Here is a 7,228-nt window from a genome sequence, read left to right on the forward strand (position 1 = left end):
TTTTCATTCTAAGCTACATATATTTTTTTTTTTTTGTATTTTTTGTGTATTTGTTGTTTAATTTAACGAAAGTTTAAGAACAAAGACAAAATAATGTCGATCACTTTCGCTGAGTCCTTCTTATTGACATTCTTGTAGGTTTTTTTTAAATTTCGTTAAATGAAACAACAAATACACAACAAATACAAAAACCAATAGTTTAAAATGAAAAAACAAAGGCAAATAATAAATCAAGTATTAAAAAAATTGAGGTTTGCTTTTGTTAATTTTTGCATTTTTTGTTTTTGCACTTTTCTACTCCTGCGGGAAAAGTTTTCGCGTAGTCGAAAATATCTCAAAAACTTCAGCTGTTACAAAAACGTAAAATGATTTATGAAATCAGCACACAAAATTACATCTAATGTGATAAAAATTTCCTTGGAAAATTTCTAAAAGTGAAAATTTGTTCCGCAGTGTTATTAACAAATTTTGTACAAGTTGAAAAACTGTAGCAAATGGCATTTTGAAGCAATTTCGTCTCGGGCAGGTTTGAAAATACTGACGAAAATATGGTTTTCAATTTGAAAGTGGTATTAGCGGTAACTCTTTTCTGCGTTGAAAACAAACGTATTACAAGTTTAGTTCTCCAACACTTCATATTCTGAGATTTATCAAATATATTTATTAGTTATTTTGATGTGAAGAGTTCCATATCAAAACGCAATAAGTGCACTTATAAACTTTTCCAGTTTTTGATTTAATCACGTTCTTTTTTCCAATACCTTCAAGATAGTTCATGAAACGTATAAGGATAATGGTCCAACCTATTTAAAATTCACATTAAAGATTTGAGTTTGTGCTAAAGCATTACCTTTTATGATTACATTTCCTTGATTTCCACGGAACTTCGATTGTAATTATTGCGTTTTTATATGGAGCCCTCATGTGTAAATATGTTTAAATGCGTACACTAAAGCTCATAAGAATAGGCTCAACATATTTTTTCCAAACAATCTTTTGGTAATTCGGATAACGATGGGCTCAAATAGGATAAGGGAATCGAAATAGATATTAACTTTTCTATATCTAAATTATGAGTGCTGCAAAAGACCTTTAAGGTGCTATTTCTGTCCGTCTGCCGACGTGACAACTTAGGAAATAACTTCGTATACCGAAAAAATGGGAAATTATTGCATTAATAAATGATAAATTGGCAACATTGGCTGAGTGGATTGATTTTAAGATGCAAAAAAAGCTTATTACAAATTTCTTAAATAGTGAATGGCACTGCCCATACATATTTAAAAGAAGCGTTTGAGGTTGTAAATCGAAATTCGTTGAAGATATTATATTGATGTTTGGTAGGGACGCTGTCCTTATAATTGTTTACTGCCGAGGTGAAAATCAGTCTGAGGAGCATGCCAACGCAAAACCAAACATTTTAAAGGACTAAAAATTAAAAAATTGGCAATATATTAAAAGTATATAACTTCTTCTTCCTTCTACCTCTTTTTAGCTTAAAGAGCGAAATTTCTTACGCAAAAATATATAAAGCAGTACTTAAGATATAAATGTAACGGAAAAATATGGAGTTCGGTGTATTACTGTTATAGAATACCACGCGATGGTAAACGTAACCGACTACCGATTGATGAGCTATGCTGTAAAATTAATAACTTTCTCCATGGTCTTTCCAGCATTTATGACGATAAATGCCTGTGGGATTCAAGGGGTTGTGTAGAGGATTCAAGGGGATGTGTAGCGCAACAATATATGGCTTCTCCAATTTAATTGTCAACCTCGCCTTCGAGCGGCGAATCCCGTTTCACTAACAGACGAGGCTCTGGCGACACCAAGCTCCTCACATGAAACTTAGGGGTGGAGAGGGAAGGATGACTTGAAAGTTTAAAGTGGATGGTCGGGCTAGCACCTTAATGGTGCTGTGTTACCGGAGCGTACCGGATCTGTATCCGGCAAAGGACCTTCACATCGATAACACTCCCCAAAGCCTTCGGGGAGTAACTTTATCGCTACAACAACAACATAAATGCCAGTCAAGCCCCGTTCTCAGAGTCCAATACCCGAATAACGCAGTATACGAAAGCAGACTTCCTAAGGAGACGCGCGTCACTCTGGCACAACCGAAATAGATACGTCTCTAACACTCATATCCCTTTGGTCCAATCTTATTGAAACTGTTAGTTTCCTTGGATTTTCGTTAAATGGTATCGATGACACTTTGTGAGTGATCGCACCTATTAAATGCGGAGAACCACTGCTACAGGAACAAGAACAGCCCGAAAATAGACTTACTGGTTTTTATTTACGTACCTACAAAAGTTTGTAATAATAATACGGCAGTCATTTTTGTTATAATAAAACTCATTGAGTTGCCACACCGTTTACTCGAAGTAATTCTAGACTTGTTTTATATAGTTATAAGTATTTTCATAACAAATATATCGAAAATTATTTAACTGGAACAAAGCTCAGTAGCAATTGCAAGAAGTTCCAACCTCTATATATACTTCGCCCCAGTGTTGGATAAATCATCGTTGATGAAACCCAGACTTACGTCGGTTTGAATATTGCAACAATTTTGCCTACAGCAGTTCTTAAAATGTCAAAATTTTTTGCATGATGCCCAATTGTTTGAACTTATTAAATTGAGCCGCAATATATATGTATTTCTGCATTGTATACAGACGTATATATGTAAATGATTATGTGCATTAATAGTGCATGCATCATGCATTTAATCAAGGTTTTAACAGCGCATGCTCGAACATATGTACATACATAGTTATTACATGGGCGGATCCAGCGAGATGTTTGGGTTGGGCGAACTTAACGAAAAAATTAGATTTTTTCGGTAGCCTTTTTCAACTTGATTGGTGGTAGCGTCTAGCGATTTTTTTTATATCCGATTAAAGTCAACCGGCATTGCTAATCCATTCATCGGCCCACCCGTCAGCCTATCCATCCGAGGAGTATTTTCGAGCTATTGCTTTCATTCAAAGAAATATATTGTCATGAAATTAAACATACTAATTCTTCTGACCACGACGAAGACTTCTGCTAAAATTAGGCATAATAGGTATGCAATCACTCTCACTTTTTAGTGGTCAAATAATATTTCAAAATAAAATATAATTTTGTGCTACTTCATTTGTAGCAAATTTTGAAAAAATTCAATTAAAATAATAAGTTCGAAAACGCCAGAGCCCAAAGTAGACGCTTTCTAATTATTTTTTCTAAATGGATTAAGTGCATAAAATTATTTGAACTGTTATTTTCCTGAAAGCTACTACCGCTACTTGAAAAAAAAAACACACAATCTCTCATCCGGTAGCCTATACTCCCATACATTTGATCATAATGTTGACTTCAATTTGTCGAAACATGATTTTTTCATTTGTTGTTTGTACTAGCTTACTCAAGGCGTTCACTAGGGTGGGCACCTTGTCGATTGTGTGAGGGCTTAGCCGAACTATATACAAAATTTTGGCCTCCCTTATAGTATTTCGGCAGCGTACGTAGTTTTATCACCCGGGCGTATGATGGTTAAGAGATACACATTTTCTCAAGTAATAAATCTACGAACATATAGGAACAACTTTGTAAGGATGATTTAAACTTCGGACTTAATTATTTTAAGAAAAAAGGACCGCTTTGGGCGGCCGCTCGTATCTTTTAAAAAAGCTTTGCATCGATTTCGAGTATGATGAAGATATAGTGATAAAATTTGTTATCCATATTTTCTTTTCAAAAAAGAGTTGCACTGTGCAAGAATCGCAAAATCGGTTGATTACCACGCCCACTTCCTAAAAACAAATCAAAACTACACATACAGAACACACATAGAAATTCGCGATCCGTAGGTCTGCCGATTATTTTCCATAAATCTGGCTATGAAAAAATGTGCAAATTGTGTATATTGTTCATAAAAATAAATATACACAGCAAATTAATATATTAATTAATTTATTGAGTGCGATCACCTTGCCCCAAATATTATTATATCCAATACAAAGTTTGAGCATTACAAGATCCATTAAGCCACATCGCTGTCACTCTAGCCACTAGATCGACCTTATTCCTACAGGGCATTGGAAACGTTGAAAATGTTACCCAAAAATTCGCCGAAGCACGCAAGGTTTCAAGCCCCCGTCAAATTTCTGTCAGAAGGAAAAACGTTACCAGATCACCAATGTTCAGAGAGTGCTGTCCTCTTGCGATGAAGTACCCAGTGAAGATGAGAATAAACCATCCACTCTTCACAAAAAATGCTACTTTGTCATTGAATTGCGTGGCTGCCAATATGCAAAACGTGAAATAAAACTTCTTCAGATCCGCCACTGCATATGTAGTATGTATGTATGTGTGTATGTATAAAATTTATAACTTTTCAACTTATTTATATGTAATTATAATTACAAGCAGAATGCAAACAAGCAATTTTTTGTTTTTGATTTCTCAACCTCAGTTTTTTTTTTAATTTTTTTTTATTTTTGCTTATTAGTAATTTGTAGTATAACTATAACTAAGTTATTTTGAATATAAACTTACAAATTTGTCTGCCTTCAACTTGAATGTCAACTAAATTTGTTTGTTTATCACCAACTGCTTGTCAAATAATTACAAGTTTAACAATATTATTTATTTGAAATTTTTATTTTTATAATTCTTTATTTGCTCATTGAACACAAACTTGTTTATTTAGTGCATAAATTTATGTAGATGATAAGTACATATTAATTTTCACTTAATTTCGAATGATTATTTTAAACTTTTAAAATTAGATTTAATTAGCATTTAATTTATTTGAAATTAAGCTGCTGCTACACACAAATTTTCATTCTACACACAATTCGTAAGTCACGCACCTCAAAATACACTTTTACGTGACCGATTTAGCTGCACGTAGTCGCCTACTTTGCAAATCAGATTTTTTTGCGACAAAATAAAATATTTCAATCTCAGCTTAATTGCGTTCATGTAAGCATTCGTTTAATTTTAGATTCCCTCGGCTTAAGCTCCGTCAAATGCCGATTTTTAGCAAGCGAATACTGTAAAATCTATTTAGAATATTTTTTTAGTTGCTAAGTATTAAATTAGCGTAACTTTTTGAACTAAAAAATTATTTTTTTTTTAATTTTGTTGTTAAAATTTGTATATGTACACTTTTTCTAGTTTCACTTTGTGTTTCCTTTTTCGTTTCTACGCTACGAATTCACCAAACACGCGCTCACTTGTAAATAACACTCGTTGGATGATGTCACGTCTTCAACCGGCTTCAAGCGTTTGACTGAAAACTGATTGCGTTGGCTGGAGTTAACCAAAATGCGGTACGTTTTGTGAACACAAAAGAAAAAGTGGAAAACAAAAAGGGGATAAAAACATAAAAGTTAATAAAAGATACTACAACAACACTTTGCAACAATCCGTTGTTCTCCATTCAGTCCATCAGCTGGTTTGCTACCTCGATATGGCGCTGATGACCAGTCTCCTAACTACCTTACTCAAATATAATACTCTTTCTCACTAAAGTATCTGAAAGTTATTTTTTAGTATCTGTGTGTGCTCAACTGGTGAGTATTTTACAGTTGTGTTGGTGTCACTCCTCTCAGAGTCAGATAGATGAGAAGGAGTGCTGCCAGACAGAATTTTTTGTCTGGAGCTCAAAACATGAAACGAGAAGGCAAAAAAATGATTTTTTTTAAAGGCCCAAATGCACTAGAAAAAGAGCTAAAGATATCCGTTTTTGTTGAATGGGTATTTTTTATCTATTTACAGTAAAGCATACAAAGGTTTAAGAAGCTTTTACAAAAAATGTTTTATTAATTTATCTTAAAAAAATTCAAATCCTAAAAGACACACTAATTAATTTTTCATAGTTCTATAACTAACAAGTAAGGAAGGCTAAGTTCGGGTGTAAGCGAACATTACATACTCAGCTGAGAGCTTTGGTGACAAAATAAAGGAAAATCCCCATTTAGTAAAATTAACTTAGGGTAACCCTGGAATGTGTTTGTATGACATGGGTTTCAAATGGAAGGTATTAAAGAGTATTTTAAAAGGGAGTGGGCCATAGTTCTATAGGTGGGCGCCATAAAGGTGAACAAGGAGTGACTCTAGAATATGTGTTGTACGATATGGGTATCAAATGAAAGGTGTTAATGAGGGTTTTAAAAGAGAGTGGTCCTTAGTTGTATATGTGAAGGCGTTTTCGAGATATCGACCAAAATGTGGACCAGGGTGACCCAGAACATCATCTGTCGGGTACCGCTAATTTATTTATATATGTAATACCAGGAAAAGTATTCCCGCCAAGATTCCAAGGGCGTTTGATTTCGCCCTGCAGAACTTTTGTCATTTTCTTCTACTTAATATGGTAGGTGTCACACCCATTTTACAAAGTTTTTTCTAAAGTTATATTTTGCGTCAATAAACCAATCCAATTACCTTGTTTCATCTCTTTTTTCATATTTGGTATAGAATTATGGCATTTTTTTCATTTTTCGTAATTTTCGAAATCGAAAAAGTGGGCGTGTTCATAGTCGGATTTCGGCCATTTTTTATACCAAGATAAAGTTCAGATAAGTACGTGAACTAAGCTTAATAAAGATATGTCGATTTTTGCTCAAGTTATCGTGTTACTGTAAGAGCGGAAGGACAGAAGGACGACTGTGTATAAAAACTGGGCGTGGCTTCAACCGATTTCGGTCCTTTTCACAGAAAAGAGTTAACGTCATAAAATCTATGCTCCTACCAAATTTCAAAAGGATTGGTAAATTTTTGGTCGATTTATGGGATTAAAAGTATTCTAGGAGAATTAAATGGAAAAGGGCGGAGCCACGCCCATTTTGAAATTTTCTTTTAGTTTTTTATTTTGTTGCACCATATTATTACTGGAGTTGAATATTCACATAATTTACTTATATACTGTAAATATATTCAATTTTTTGTTAAAATTTGACTTTTAAAAAAATGTTTGTTTTAAAAGTGGGCGTGTTCGTAATCCGATTTTGCTAATTTTTCCTTAGCACACATATAGTAACGTTCCTGCCAAATTTCATCATGATATCTTCAACGACCGCCAAATTACAGCTTACAAAACTTTGAAATTACCTTCTTTTAAAAATGGGCGGTGCTACGCCTATTGTCCAAAGTTTTACTAATTTTCTATTCTGTGTCATAAGGTCAACCCACCTACCAAGTTTTATCACTTTAGCCGTCTTTGGTAATG

At 33.8% G+C, this 7,228-nt stretch overlaps 1 protein-coding gene across 2 annotated transcripts in view; it reads right to left on the reverse strand.

The window, feature by feature from the left end:
• The window catches only part of MICAL-like (protein), a 219,673-nt gene extending 214,233 nt beyond the window's left edge, over positions 1 to 5,440 (reverse strand). For both annotated transcript variants that reach the window (XM_067785977.1, XM_067785976.1), the window contains exon 1: positions 4,549 to 5,440. The gene's annotated coding sequence lies outside the window, so the exon portion shown is untranslated. The remainder of the gene's footprint in view (positions 1 to 4,548) is intronic.
• Between the last annotated feature and the right edge of the window lie 1,788 nt (positions 5,441 to 7,228).

This window comes from Eurosta solidaginis, chromosome 4 (assembly GCF_040869045.1).
Source record: "Eurosta solidaginis isolate ZX-2024a chromosome 4, ASM4086904v1, whole genome shotgun sequence".
In the NCBI taxonomy this organism is placed as follows: domain Eukaryota; kingdom Metazoa; phylum Arthropoda; class Insecta; order Diptera; family Tephritidae; genus Eurosta; species Eurosta solidaginis.